The 16232-nt window shown below is 36.1% G+C and overlaps 1 protein-coding gene across 1 annotated transcript in view; it reads right to left on the bottom strand.

Annotated features, from left to right (window-relative positions):
- The window catches only part of LOC150093936 (uncharacterized), a 64350-nt gene that overhangs the window by 670 nt on the left and 47448 nt on the right, over positions 1–16232 (bottom strand). The window lies entirely within an intron of this gene.

Genomic DNA, 16232 nt, shown 5'->3' with positions numbered 1-16232 from the left:
GACCTAGTTATAGATGGATTGATACAGTAAAAAGTGCCTTTTTACTGTAGCAATTTTTGATACAGTAAAAAGAAGATAGAAATATAAGATCTGATAATGTTGGAGGAGTCTTGACAGATAGACTGATTTGGAGGAAAATCGTAGATAGGAAGTTAGTAATTATGTAATTTTTCATGTAGTACTATCATATCCTGTATATCTCTTGAGGGTATATATCAGGAATTTGATGATGATGATAAGAATAACCTTTTTTTTTTTATTTCTTAAAATGTAGATATACATATTTAGCTGAAAGTATTATTTTCATATTAACTATTAACAAAAACTATTCAAACTCCCTTTATATCTCTGTATTAAGTTTTTTTTAATTAATATGCAAAAGCTACCTGTAATTCATATAGGTAGCTTTTGCATATAATTCCTAATTCATGTAACATGGCTAAGTGTAAAGTGATGCACTTTGCGAAGAAGAAGAGATCACACAAAGTGTACAATTGTGATGGAACTGAACATGAAACAAGCATTGAGGCTTAGGTGCTAGTTACACTCTTAATAAAATTTAATGGAATAACTACAGCACAAAGAGAAATTAAACAACGAGTTCAATCATTTCAATAATTTGTCTCTGTCACAGAGACTTCTTCAGGAATACAATGTTAAAATTGTGTTTATTGATACTCTAATGACACCCTTTCTTTTGAAGTTTACAAAAACCCACCCACACAGGTAGATCCATAAACTTTATCATCCCCCCCCCCCCCCACTTCTCAATAATATAGCGTCATCAAACCCTTGTCAACAGTGCCTCCAACCTCTGTTCCACCCAAACTTCCCTTACAATGGAACTTGCCTTTATTTGCAAAATTATCTATCCCTTACACCTCCTCACATCCCTCTCAACTTAAAGACTACAGTAATGCCATTACTATTCCCCATATTCAGGGCACTTCAGAAAAAATAGCCAGAACTTAAAGAAACTTCCCTTCTCCATTCTCCTAAGGATCCACTTCCTCCCCTCTCTGTTCCAAGTATTGACAAGATTGCTTGGTCATTTTCAACTTATATTATGGTTAGACTGAGAGATCTACTAACATCTGCCTAAATGTACAAAAAAATCTGCTTCAACAACTATGGTCAGTCAGGTCTAGCAGACCATACCTTGGATACCTTGCACAGAATCAGATGGAAGAAATGGATCATGCTCCATCACAGTAAATACAAATTTTAAAGACTTTTTAAAATCATTAGCACATTAAAAAATAAAAATTAAAAAAAATAAAAATAAAAAACAGCCTAATCTCAATAAATATGGTTGTATTAAACTTCCCACGATTTGGGAAATTTATTTTTAAGACCTCTCACCCAACATCTAGGACTAGCCAACAGCACCCATAGAGGACACTGCATCTCATAAGACTTTAGTCTTCATATAGTCTAATTTCATTTCTTCCACTTATTTTTTGTGTGTGTTATTAACAATTTTAATATTGTATTCGTGAATATGTCTGTGGCAGAGATGAAATATTTAAACAATTAAATCTGCTGTTTAATTATGTCTCTTTGTGATGTAGTTAATCCATTAAACGGTATTATGAGTGAACTGTAGGAAATTGATGAGTCTGGGAATTTGGGGGGGGGGGGGGATTGCAAACAGGAAGTTGAAGTTTAGAGGCATACTGTAAAGGTGGCCAAAACTACACATCAGCTAATGTGGCTGATGAAGAACACACTGACAAGCAGATATTAGAGAGGTACATTCCCCTTTATAAACCCTTCGTAAGGCCACGTTTGAACTGTTTGCAGATCTGGTCACATCGGCTTCCAGAGGGATGAGTATGTAGTGGAGTAAATCAACTAACATTGTGGCAGATTTGTGGAATACTCCCTATAAGAACAGATTGACAGTCTTTAGGCTTCAAAAATTAGATGAAGTGCAAAAAAAAAGAGGAAACATGATAGATGCATTAAGTTATTAAAAGGGTTTTATAGGATGATACTGAAGCATTTTTTCAGTACAAGGTAGGAAGGAGGAACAAGGGATCACTGGAAGCTGTATGAGTATACTAAGTCTAGCTATAAATACTGTTACAACTTGAACAGTGCATAAACCTTTAATCTATCAGTAAATCATTTACAGGCTTTCAGCACATACAAACCACATATATAATGTGCATTTAGTAACACTCGATGCTCAAAACGTCCCCCTTTTCCATTCATGCTCACCTCAAATTTGTGAAGCAAAATATTGATGGTGCCACAAAAAACATCCAATTGAAACACTGCTACTACTCACCCCAAATCCACCTTCAGGCTGGCAATGCTGGGGTGTCATTTCTTATAGGCTACTCTCTCTCAAACTCCAACCACAGTTTGAAGTCCTATGAATTCAGATCAGGACTACCAGACAGCTATTCAGATGGTGATATGTGGTCGGAAACATTCACCTCCAACCACTGTAGTATCGTCCTCACCTTGTATGCACAGGCTGAGTCCTTTTGGAAGGTCCACTGCTTACCGTAAAACGAAATGTTGCTCAGGAGCAGTACCAGATTCCAGCACAGTGTCCTGATACACCTTGACAAAGGTTTTAACCCCTTTCTCATAGAAATTCAACTTGGATATGGTTTGATACATCACCAACACCCATGCACACCAAACGATCAGTAATGCAGGGTGATGACTTTGAATCCTCAACACTATGGCACATGCTGTGTGATCATTTGGGGTAAATACAGACAAAGAGATATCTACTTCTCACATGTGAAGTAGATATCTCTGTGTCTGTTGTTCACATACCACTGGAGAAGTACCTTTGATTTTATCACCCTCTGCCACATAAGTTGTGGTGTTAGGAAGTGTTCAGTATAACGAAAGGCTCTCACCTCCAGGTCACCAGTTAGTACATGTGACACCATTTTGGATCTGCAAAACTGTCACATGTACTAACCTTCATCAAGGTGTATCAAGCTGTGAAAGCACACCTCCGCCATTCATCTCTTGCAACATCACTTTCTGTATTCTCTCAGAATTACAGTGGAGATGTGCCTTCACAAGCTGTTGCATCCTGATGCAGCATGGTTGACCTGTTCTTTGGCAGTCAGATACATCTTCTGTATCATTATAACAATTAAGTGCTGATACACAAGCATCCTACTGACCCCAAGTGTTTTTAGCATGTGGAAAATACCAGGTGACTGCATTCCAACCTTGTGAAGTGTTATTACAGCTACATGGTTCTCATAATCTCCCCACTTCATGTAACTCATACAGCTAGACAACTCTCAACTAACTGAACCACGCTTGTGCAATTCTGTGGGCGGTACGGGGGGATGTACGAAAGTTGTAAGTATTTATGGTAAGACTGTAGGTTAGTAAGGGTGTTGCCAGAGGTCATTGTAAATTCTTTGTCAGTGAATGAATTCAAGAAGAAGTATGATAGGTATTACGGTGTATATATATGTGTGTGTGTGTGTTAATAATAGCCAATGTATGAATGATACACCTGCAACGAGTCTTCTAATTCTATGAAGATTCCCATATAATAATTCGACACTAAACACAGAATAATTTTGAATAGCAGACACTATCACATAGAACGATGTGGGTAAATATCAGAACAGGAAACTGGATGCAATGAAAATTTTTTGTGCCTATGGTCACGCAGGTTTTACTAATGAAGAAGCAGAAGAATTTTTTGAGCATTAGCGAATGCAGCTAACACAAAGAAAAAGGAATGTTGAGAAACTGTTGAAACAGTTAACAAGATGGAATACCATGTCCTAACATAAGGATATGCACAAATTCATAGAAAGAAGACATAAGAAATAAGAAAAGTCTCATTAAATATGTTATTGTTAATAACAATATCTTCATACGGGTTCAGGACACAAGAATATACAGGAAATTTGAAATCGTAAGTAATCTCCATTCAGTTTTGAGCAGAATAAAACTGAATTTCATACTAAAAAGAAAAGTGGAAAAGTTTTAAAACAAATTAAAGTGGAGTAGCTTACTGAGAAAACTATAGACTCAAATGAAAAAATATTATTCAAGAAAAAAATTAAAGAGTTTGAAAACAAGAATCCATGACAGATCTGAAGAAAAGATTGACTGATTCAGCAGAGGCATGAAGTGAGGGAATTTGCAAGGATAGAAAAATTATAACTGCATGGTGGACTCAGGAAGTTAAAGAGGAAGTCAAGGAAAAGAAAAAAGAATACACTAAGTTCTGGGTAAGTAAGTCAGTGTGTGCCCCTAAAGCGAATGCAAAGGAAAATGCACATAATTGATACACTGTGTGTAAAAGTAGTAAACAAAAGCCATAGGAAGACTTTGACAAGAATGTAGGAAATAAGTATCAGGAAGGTGGCAAAATATTCTGAATGCTATCAAAAAAGCTTAGAAATGGAGATAAAAGTACTGTAAAAGGAATCAGAGATGAGAAAGGGGACTTCAAAATTGAAGATATTCTAAATGTCTAGAGTAATTACTTCAAAAATTGCTAAATGAAACAAGCAGTGACAACACAGTGGTAGAAAACATTCTAGAGGAAAATACATTCAGGAGTACATAGCAATTTGAAGTAGAAAAAATCAACGACCAGAAATGTGAAAAAGCAGCTGGAGTAGATGATATTCAGCTAGAAATGATCAAATATGGAAGTGAAGAAGTTTTACAGTGGCTACATGATATAATTCATAAAACCTGGTTAGAGGTTTGAATTCTAGATGATTGGAGTAATGCTCTCATATTAGTCATCTACAAAAAGGAAATAACTGAATGTGAGAATTTTAGAGGAATTTCCCTACTCAGTATTCCTGGTAAAGTTTATGCAACATTACCTGAGAAAAGGCTACGAAAAATTTTGGAATGGAAGTCCTGGAAAAGAACAAGTTTATGCCAAATAAGAGTTGTCAGAATTATCACTTTAAGACAATTAGTTAAGAAATCATGGGAATGTAACAAGAATCCGTATTTAAGTTTTGTAGATCTGGAAAATGCAATGTGCCAAGAGAAAAGCTGTTTAGTAAGCTAAAATTATTGTAAATGGGATGTTATATTAAGCACACATAGTCTATATTTGAGTTGTAAGTCAGAATTTAGAAATATAGGAGGTATAGGAAGATGGTTTGATGTTAAAGGTGTGAGAAAGGGCATACATTATCTTCACTGTTTTTCATCATCTGTTTAAATTACATCATGAAGGAAACTGATATTATATATATATATTCCTAAATTAATCAATCATAACTGCAGGATTCCCTATATGAATGAAATAACTGCTGTAATAAATTTGGTATAAAAATCAACAATAAAAAGACCAAACTATGAACATAGGCAGAAACAATGAAAACATTAGCTGCATCTCGAATAGAAAACCTATAGAAGTAAAACATTTCTGCTATTTAGACACAATTTTTAGTGAAGATTGCAAATTAAATATGGATATGGAAATAGACAACTGAGTAAGCAAAGCTGGCATGGTCAGGAGAATTAGTGAAAACACGAAAATAGCCATATACAAGACAGTGTTCAAACCAATTCTAATTTTGGATCTAAGAGCTGTGTTTGATATAACACTTAAGGACTGGAGACCATATATATGAGTTCTCCGAAAGATTAGGAAGTGAACAGATGGCATCAACAAACAGCAGTATCATAACCTTAATACCAAGTATATTAGGAAGAACTTTACCTTATTAGCAGGAATGAGCTAACAGACCTAATCTTGTGGTATGGTTACTTCAACAGAATTAGAGATGGAAGATTATCAAAACAAGTGTTTGATGTCTGGATGGAAGGGCAAAGTCCCAGAGAAAAACCAATATCTTGGTGGAGTGATACGATACGAAGTGCTTTAGAAGACAGAAATATAAGATCTGATAATACTGGAGTCTTGACAGATAACTGATTCATTTGGAAGAATATTGTTGATAGCAAGTTAGTAATGTTATAACCTTTACATGTAGTACTATCATAATATCCTGTGTGCCACCTGAGGTGAACATATCAGGATCTGATGATAATGAGATATAGAGTATGAAATTGAAAATGAAAAATCCAGGTTTGGTTTGGTTTATAGTTTATTTGGCACAAAAACTACAAAGGTCATACTGTGCCATACTAAAGGTTACAACATTAGTATTTACAGAATTGTAAACAATATGTCTGTACAAGAATCTAGTTTCACAAAGCAGCATCTCTAGGTAAACAGAACTGCTGCAGAGGGCACAGCAACACACAAGGTCAGAGGTTATTACAGTAGTGCAAAAATAGTTAACAATATATGTTAATACATAATATATGAAAGAATGCAGTAATCTACATATATGTAAAATTATAATAGATGCCTTTATAGCAGTACAAAAATAGGAAAAAAGGGATTATTATACAATATGCATGGATGAAAATTAAATTTAGCAATGCAGTAGAAACAGAATTTAGAATACATACAAACAGAACTACTAGAAAGTACACAAATAGGTAAGATGCCCTACAGCACTAATGATTATTCGAAAAATAAAGTAGTAAATAAGATGCATACACAAAATGTATGTTAAGTGATGCAGTATCTATATATAAACAAAATTACTGCAGAGGTCTCAGCAGTACATAAATAGATAACTATAGGTTAACATATGTATATACAAAACAAGTCAAGGAAAGCAGTGTCTACATCTAGTAAGATTACAACAAACATTATTATACTAACACTTAAAGATTCAGAAAGGAATTATTATACAGCATTGATGCATAAAATTTAAGTTTAGCATTATGGTATTTACATATTAACAATATTACAGCAGGGTGATACAAATATACAAGATCAAGGCCCATGGTAATACATAATTAGTCAGATTTAACCTAATGAATAATATATATGTATAAAAGTTAAGTTGAGAAAAAAAAAAAAAGTATTTACATATAAACAAATTTATGGTCAAATGTGTTTGTACAAATTAATTCTTTCTAAAAAATTAAAAACATCATGCAATTTCCCTGAGTGTATATGGCTCGGTTAGATAGGTGAAAATTTCATTCCTCTCTCATGTAAATTTTTGACAATCTACCAGAATATGATGAATAGTGAGATGTGTGTTGCTCTCACTTATGGGAGGATCATCATCTCTCAGTAAATGAGAATGTGTAAGGTGACTGTGACCTATGCGGAGCCTAGCAAGGACAACCTCCTCCCTTCTCTTTGTATGTTGACTAGAATGCCAGTGTTTAATTTCAGGTTTAATGTTATATAATTTGTTTGTTGATGTTTCTTGCCATGTTAACTCCCACTGAGCAATTAGCTTTGATCTTATAAGTTGTCTGTATATGGAATTGTCAAATAGTATGTGGAGAAGGTATGGGCTGATTTAGCAGCTGCATTTCCTTAGATTCCGATGTGGCTGGGAATCGAATCCAGCAGAATTGAACATCGAAATTAAAGATTTTCATTTTGTGAAGCAGGTGTAGCACTTCATAAAGTACTGGATGAGGATTATACATAGGAGAGGAGATAGCCTGTAAAGAGCTCAATGAGTCTATATAAATTATACACTTTTGGTAGCAGTTTTCTTTTACATGCACAAGTGCAAGCTGAATGGCATGTAACTCTGCTGTATAATTACTGCAGTCTGGTGGGATCTGATTTGAGATTAATAATGTCAGGAAACACAGCAGCACAGCCAACAGAGGTGTTAGTTCTCGAACCATCAGAATAGATGGGTAAGAAATCAGCGTGTGCTGCTCTGTGTGCATTAAACAATTGCAGGTAAATGGATGATGGGGTGTATAAGATTTCTGTAGCTGACAAAGTGAGAGGTTGCAGAATGGTGTGCAAACCTGCCATGGAGGAATGCTGTTATGTTTGGTGTAGCTAATGTTGTCAACATTTATACTAACAGCTTGCACAATTTCTTTATTATGCATACCAAAAGGATGTATAGCAGTTTGATGTGTGTGATATTGAGCTTCCCAATGCAGAGAGAAGATACTATTCCATGTAGGGTGATCTGGGAGAGATTTTATTTTTAGACGTAATTAAGAGACTGTTTCCGTCGAAGTGATAGAGCCGGTTCATTTGCTTATACATAGAGACTTGGAGTGGGTGAGGTGCGAAAGGCACCAGTAGCTATCCGTACACCCTGATGATGGATGGAATCCAACCATCATAGGTTACTCTGTCTTGCTGAACCATAGACTCGGGACCCATAATCCAGCTTTGAACGTGTAAGTGCACGATAAAGATAGAGCAATGAAGCTCGATCAGCACCCCACCCAGTAGAGAATAGAGTGCAAAGGAGGTTCAAAGTTCTTTTGCACTTTTCTCTTAGTTGATGAATGTATGCTAGAAATGTGAGTTTTCTGTCAAAAATGAGTCCCAAGAACTTGGTTTCTGTAGTTACTGGAATAACAGTAGGTCCCATTCTTAGTTAAGGATCTGGGTGATGAGTGCGTTTTCGACAGAAGTGTACACAGACACTTTTTTCTGTTGAAAACTTAAACCCATTATTAAGAGCCCACAGAGAGACATGATCAATTGCTTGCTGAAATTGTCTTTCAATTACCCTCATGTTACATGAGTAACAGTATATTGTGAAGTCATCAACATATAGAGCATTGCATTGTCTACAGTGGGAGGAAGCTGTTCAATGATTGAGTTGATTTTAATAGCAAAAAGGGTTACACTTAAGACAGAGCCTTGGGGAACACCTTGTTCTTGAAGATATGGTCGAGATAGCATACTTCCACTCTGACTTGGAAAGTTCACCTGGACAGAAAGTTTTTAATAAATATAGGGAGGTGTCCTTTGAGACCTAGGTTATAGAGGTCTTTTAATATGCCATATCTCCAGGTTGTGTCATAAGCTTTTTCCATGTCAAAAAAAAAACCAAGATGTTCTCGCTTCAGAAATGCATCTCTTATACAAGTTTCTAACCGAACTAAATGGTCTAAAGTTGATCGATGTTTACGGAAACCACATTGTGTATTGGAAAGAAGACTGTTGCTTTCTAAATACCAGAGAAGTCTGGCATTAACCATTTTCTCTAGTATCTTACAAAGACAGCTGGTCAGAGCAATGGGTCGATAATTATTTGCTTGTGTTGGATCTTTTCCTGGTTTTGGGATAGCAATGACAAATGACTTATGCCAAGAATTTGGAACCTCTTCTTCTGCAAGTATTCTATTGTATAATAAGAGAAGAAGATCCATAGAAGATGATGGTAGATGTTTTATCATTTCATAATGGATGTCATCAGGTCCTACTGCACTAGGATGAGGTTATAGGAGAGCTCTTTTTAGTTCCTCCTTGACAAATGGCTGAAGAATGTTGGTAGAAAAATTAAGTCTTTGTTTCTCTTGCTGCTCCTTTAGTATTAAAAATTCCAGAGAATATGAAGCTGTTGCTGAGATTTTAGCAAACGTTTCTCCCAAAGTATCTGCAATAGCTTTGGGATCAGCGAGAACACTTCCATTATAGTCTAAGGTGGACAAACAATGTGTACTATATCTGCTTTCATTTTCTGGATTTTATCGCATACAATTTTTGGACTGGTCATTTGATTAATTGATGTAGTAAATTGGATCCATGATTGTTTTTGACTCTGATATATTACAAAACATGCTTTGGCTCGAGCACGCTTGAAAGTTATTAAATTTGATGTAGTGGGGTATCTACAAAATATGCTCCATGCTCTGTGTTGATCTTTTTTGGCTGCCTGACATTTTGGGTTCCACCAAGGCTTTGGATAGACTGGAAAACGAGATGATGTTTTTGGGATGGAGGTTGTTGCTGCCTGGACAATGCATTCTGTTATATATTTTACAGCTTCATTGATAGGTGTTTGACTGATGGCATCAGCATTAAATTTTTCAAGATGAGAGAAAGTGTTCCAGCCAGCCAGGTCCATTTTCCATATAGGTATCCATGTGGGTGAACATGGTTCCTGTGAAGACATTGTACAAAGAACAGGAAAGTGATCACTTCCATATATGTTCTCTTCAATGTCCCACATGAGCAGTGGAAGAATGGAAGGGGAACAGATTGTAAGATCAATTGCAGAATATGAGCAGGTAGGCATATGGAAGAAAGTATTGGGTTTATTATTTAGAAGGGAAGAGTTATTATCATCAAAAATTTTTTCAATGATTCAACCTCGTCTATTAGTGTTGGCACTACCCCATAGAGTATTGTGACCGTTAAAGTCATCCATCAAAAGTATGGGTTCAGGCAATTGCGAGATAAGGTTATCAAGATCAATTTCATTTAACTCAGCATTTGATGGTAAATAAATTGAACATACTGTAATAAGGAATCCCACAGAGAAGCGAATCACTACCGCTTCCAGAGAAGTATTAAGTTGGATCTGATGGAAAGGAGTATGACTGCCCACTAGGATAGCTACTCCTCCATGGGCAGGACCATCTCCAGTTCTATCTTTATGTACAATAGTGAAATTCCTAAAGGTACGGTCCTCATTGGGTCTTAAGTAAGTTTCCTGTAGACAGAAACAAAAAGGTTTGTGTTTCTGCAACAACATCTTGATATCGTCAATATTCTGGCAGATCCCACAACAGTTCCATTGTAAAAATTTTCCTATTGTTTTGATTTTATTGACTTGTCTGGTTTTCGAGAGGTTGAGGGCTTACCTTTGTCAGATTTATATTTATCCACTGTTTTAGAGAAGTATGAACGGCCAGTGTCCATCTCTTCCTCTGGTAGAGTGTTCAAAACATTAAATGTGTTAGGGTCAGTTGGTATGTTTAGTTTGCTTTTAGTGGGTATCGAGGTATCCAGTTTTTCTGTGCGAGTGTCTGGTGGTTTATCTTTGAGTGAAGTCTCCACCATAATTTTTTTGACAGATGAGTTTTCATTGAATGGGACCATTTTTGAAGTTGTCTCTGGGGTAAGGCCATAGGTCTTGTGATTAATGTGCTCAACAGAGAAGCACTTGTGATCGTAAAGTTAAGATATGGTGAAATTATCAAATGGTGGAATAGACATACATGATTGAGTTGCTGTTGGCACTTTTTTAGTTGTTACTTTTTCAGCATAAGAGGAACGTAGAACAGGTGTAATGGTGGCTTGCTTTCTTTTTGCATCTGATATGTTATGTTTTGTTCTGTTTTAATGTTTTGTATGTCTTTTTCATCTTTCCATTTCTGACATGCACGAGAGTATGCTGGATGATCTCCCTGACAGTTGACACATTTAGCTTTTTTTTCACAGCAAGATTTATTTTCATGTTCTTTACCACCACATTGGCACAGGCAGTAGAACCACGACAGGCAGTTTGGGGATGTCCGTATCTTTGACATTTAAAGCATCTCAGCGGGTTAGGTATGTACATTCTAACAGGACAGCTGAGATACCCTGCTTTTACAGATGTCGGAGGCCTAGGTGTATCAAAAGTAAGGATGATGTTCTTGGTTGAGAACAGGCAACCATCCCTGCGTATCAGGATGCGCCTCACACCCTCACACTTAAATCCTTAATCTTTAAGCTCTGAACATATCTCCTCATCAGGAACCTCAGAAGATTCCATTTTGATATCACTCCTCTACTGGAATTGAGTGTTCTGTGAGGTGTTACTGCAATTTGTATTCCACCCATTGTCGTTGCTCTCAGCAGTTTCTCGGAATTGTTTGCACATTGTTTCCACGAGGATATCACCACAGAAAACAATTTATTGACAGTTTTGGGAGGTCCTGTCAGTTCTTCTAAACCCTTCTGGATAAAAAAGGGTTACATTTTCCAAATTAGTTTTTCACCTGTTGCATGAATGATTAAAAAGGTTGGTACATTTCTTACTTCTGTTTCCATATGCTGTGCCTATATTATCAGAACTTGGTTGGGACTTTGTTAGGGTCCCTGAAACATCTGAGGATGAAGAATTCATATTTAAGGAATTTTTAATTCGGCGCCAGAGCTCCCCACCCACCACAGAGCCACATATGGACGCTCCCTACCTGGCAAGCAAAGACTGCGCTCAGGAGTGGAACGCCAGGGCTACCCTGGATGCTATACTGGCACTGCAACAGATCTAGGATCCCACTCCTGGACCATGGGGTGAGAGACTTACTGCAACACCGTTGACCCTTGCAGGCAAGCCCACTAGCTGATTGATCCTGGCTGGGCCATCCAGGACCACCTGTGTTGCCGAAGCAGGGGCCAAAGTAGTGCAAAACTACCAGGATCCCGCTTTCCGGATGTCCACAGGTCGCACCGCATGGCAAACACGGCGGCAGGGTGTTGGATCCCAGTGATGGTGGTCTGAAAAAAGATAGTGAAAAAAAAAAGATTCAGGAGAAGTAGAGCAAAGAATACGGGAAGAAAAGCAAAGAAAAAGATGGAGAATGAAAAAGGCCAGTACCATCACTGGGAAGTCCCCTCCACCACGAACAGGTGCCCCACATAGAGGGGAAATTGTTTAAACACAATTATGAATGTTACAGTAGTTCATAATAATGTAATAATTTATTTGAAATCTTCATAGTGAACTAAATATATAGTATCAGCATACCATTAAAATCAAAATGAACCAGAAAATTTCAGCAGTAACTTTATAATTGGCACAGCTGATGTGAACAAACTGAACTTTCCAATTAGGAAGCTGCGATTTGTTCATACCAACTGTGCAAAACACTTTTTCCTTCTTCTTCTTCTTCTTAGGGTAATTCAGGCCAGCTCTTCATTACATGTGTCCCCTCCCTCTTTATAGATAATTAGTCATAAAGTTGACTGACTGCTGAAGTTATTAGCTTAGTTTTGATTTTAATGGTAGAGACAATAAATATTTCAAAATTAAAAGTTAGTTCTGCATTTTCATTTTTATAATTTCACACTCCTCTAGTTCTTTCTTATATGCTTCCCATTATTGTTTACATATGTACTTTTTCATATTGTTGTTGTTGATTTGTGTGCTTTATGTATGCTATCAATCCTTTATGTCCTATCATCAATGTATGGTGATCCTGGCATTCTTTTGTCTGTTTCCAACCATTTCTTTTATTCTATTTCCTACCATATCACAAAATTATATATTATAATTTGCTATTTCTCATTTCTTGCAGTTTAAGTGGAGCACACTAGTCCAATCTGTCAGGTTCTGCCTAATATAAGATCATTTTTTCAACTGCTTTTTTCACACACACACTGGCAATTTGTTTTTACCTGCCCTATACCTGGGAGGGATTTTCCACTTCTCACAGATTTCTATTATTGGGGAACATTTAGCATAAGGCAAGGCAGGGCAGGTCTTGGTCCACTTCTCCTCCTTGCTGAGTACCTCTTTTGTCTATTTGCTGCCACAGGATTCCTTGCTAATAGTGTAAGATAAGTTTTGATCCCTTCTTCTTCTTCTTGCACTGTTCTATCAGTGAAAAATTTCCTTACTATGCCAATACTACACTGTAGCACAAAATTTAAGGGTTTTATCGACTTCAATACTAGTAAGGAGAACTTCTTAATAGAATTCTTCAAAGTCATCAGACCTTAATTTTTTTTTTTTCTCCCCTTTAACATTTAACATAGAGATAGTTCCTATTCCAGAACTGGAGATAGTGCCTATTTCTAGCGGCCATCCTCCCCTTGCAGAGTGAGAACCTTGAGAATAGAAATCTCCAGTTCTGAAAATGTGAGACAAATAACAAAAACTATAAGATGTAGTAGAAGTAAGAAATATTTTCTTCACTCCATATGGTGGTAGGAAGAGGAGGTTATCTGTGAACATCGCTTCTCTTCCTTTTTCCTCAGAACTTTCACAGAACGTGCGAACACCCTGGCAGAACCCATTAAGATTGATGACGGATAGGAAACCTTAAGTAAACAGCAAATACTTCCCAGAGCACAAATTCCAAACAACAGCAGAATTTATAACAATTTTTGGTATGAAAAGAAAAAAAAAAGTCACAAGTATGCTCAGAATGGAAGCCATCTAAGTCACAATAATAATAGCTGATAAACCATCAATAGCAGAAGGGAAGAATGCAGAATTCCAAGGGGGGGAATAGAAGAAAACATCTTAATGGCAGATAGTGGATTAGCAGAAGGAGAAATATGAGACAATATATATATATATATATATATATATTTTTTTTTTTTTTTTTTAAAGAATAAATTTTAAATGACTTTAAACTAAGATAAAATATTAAATTTTAATGATACAACTAGTTTCAGCCTTTTACAGCCTTCTTCAGGTATCCACTAAAGGTAGAACACAGTAATAAAAAATTGAAGTTACAAAAAACGGAGAATTACAGGCAAAAAATGCAACACATAATTGACACAAAAACATTGTATTTTTCAAGTTGTTCTATGCGTGCTTGTAGGTTCTCGTGAGCGCCAGTATTGAACAACTGCAGTATGGCTATCAGGGATGTTAAAACTCAAATTGCTGTTCAAATGTTCGGGATTAAGGAGGATTTCTCTGGACTCAACGATTTTCCTTTCAAACTCATCACCACAGCGAAAATGTTTTCGGATTTATCCCAGCAAATTGAGTAACTCTGTAGATCGTCATGAGGGTTATTAGAGAAAAGAACATGACTGTATAGCACAGCTGCATGTGATCTTTGGTATGAAAAGAAAGGAGATGTCTCTCTTATGCTCCTCAATAGGCAGTTCAACAGATTTGTTAGTCTGTCCAAAATAAGGAATATTACAGACGCACCATAACTTGTAAACACCTGGATATTTCAGGTTATGATGAATAGGCTTCGGATGGCTTATAAGAGAACGGACTTTAGGGAGTGTAGTGAAAACATCATGATGTTGTATTTTTTGAGGACTTTAGCCAATTTATAGGAGAGTGAATTAATGTAAGGTATTGAGATGGTACCTTTAAAATCAGTAGTTTCCATAGTATGCTGCCTAGGAGGATCCAGAAGAAATTTCTTAATTGTTTTTTCAGAATATCCATTTTGTTTAAAGATAAGAGAAAGTTGTTCAATTTCAATACAACAAACAATAGAACGTTAGATAGAACGACTTGAAAAATACAACGTTTTTGTGTCAATTATGTATTGCATTTTTTGCCTGTAATTCTCAGTTTTTGGTAACTTCAATTTTTTATTACTGTGTTCTACCTTTAGTGGATACCTGAAGAAGGCTTGAACTCTGAAACTAGTCGTATCATTAAAATTTAATATTTTATCTCGGTTTAAAGTCATTTAAAATTTATTCTCTAAAATGTATCATTACAACCAAGTAGAAGATCAAGAATGCATATATATATATATATATATATATATATATCGTATTTTCCGGTGTATAAGACGCACCCAAGAAATTTAACACTATTTTCTGGAAAAAGCCGAAACTTTAAAGTATGATTTAAAAAAAAAAAATTGGATAAAATAATAGGTAATTCTTAATAGTAAACTGACCTATCAGAAACCTGCAAAACCCATGTCATTGTCATCTGACTCTTCTCTATCATCATTAATTTCTTATAATATAGAAATAATTTTGTCTTCATATTCTTTTGGCATTTTTTGACTGATTTTTGTTTTTGTACGCATACAAAGTCCACTGCGTTTCATGAAACGGTAACACCATGATGCACCACCTTTAAAATTTTCAATGTTATGCTCACAGGCTACTTTGACTGCATGTGTACGAATCATTTTTGTTGAAATGGCAATTCCATTTTGCCGATTTTCTTGCACCCATTTCAAAACTTCGGTCTCTAGTTCTGGCCACTTCACAATTTTTCCACGTTCCGCGCACTTTTCTTTACGCAAATCTAAAATCTCCTTCTGACCATGCCAAGTTCTAATCGTTTTTTCTGTAGGCATAGATCCAAAATGTCTTTCAGCTTCCCTATTCCCATGTTCTTCCGCATATTTTACAACCTGCAATTTGTAACTTCATAACTGCAATTCATAAAAGTATATGAATGTCGCCTGTTTTTTTCCATCACTAAAATCTACGGGGAAATATCAAACTGAACACAAAAAATCTCAACACGTCAACTCAATACTGATAAACATCGGTAACTGATTACTCGGATAAGATATTATGAAACTTGAATAGAGGCTCTCCGTTCTTAGCCAATGATGCACTACAAGTCACGTATCAATTTGATTGCACCATTAACGGCCTACAAAGATCTTGGAACATAAAAGTGAGTGCATATGACTTTGAAAAGAGGAAACAATCTTTACCTTCATTATATAAGATGCACCCCATTTTTAAGATGAATTTTTAAGGTAAAAAAAGTGCGTCTTATACACCG

The sequence above is a fragment of the Typopeltis vanoorti genome, chromosome 23 (genome assembly GCF_054136105.1).
Source record: "Typopeltis vanoorti isolate ZY-2024b chromosome 23, IOZ_Tvanoo_1.0, whole genome shotgun sequence".
NCBI lineage: Eukaryota > Metazoa > Arthropoda > Arachnida > Uropygi > Thelyphonidae > Typopeltis > Typopeltis vanoorti.
The sequence above is the reverse complement of the archived record's forward strand: the minus strand, read 5'-3'. Positions and strand labels throughout refer to the sequence as shown.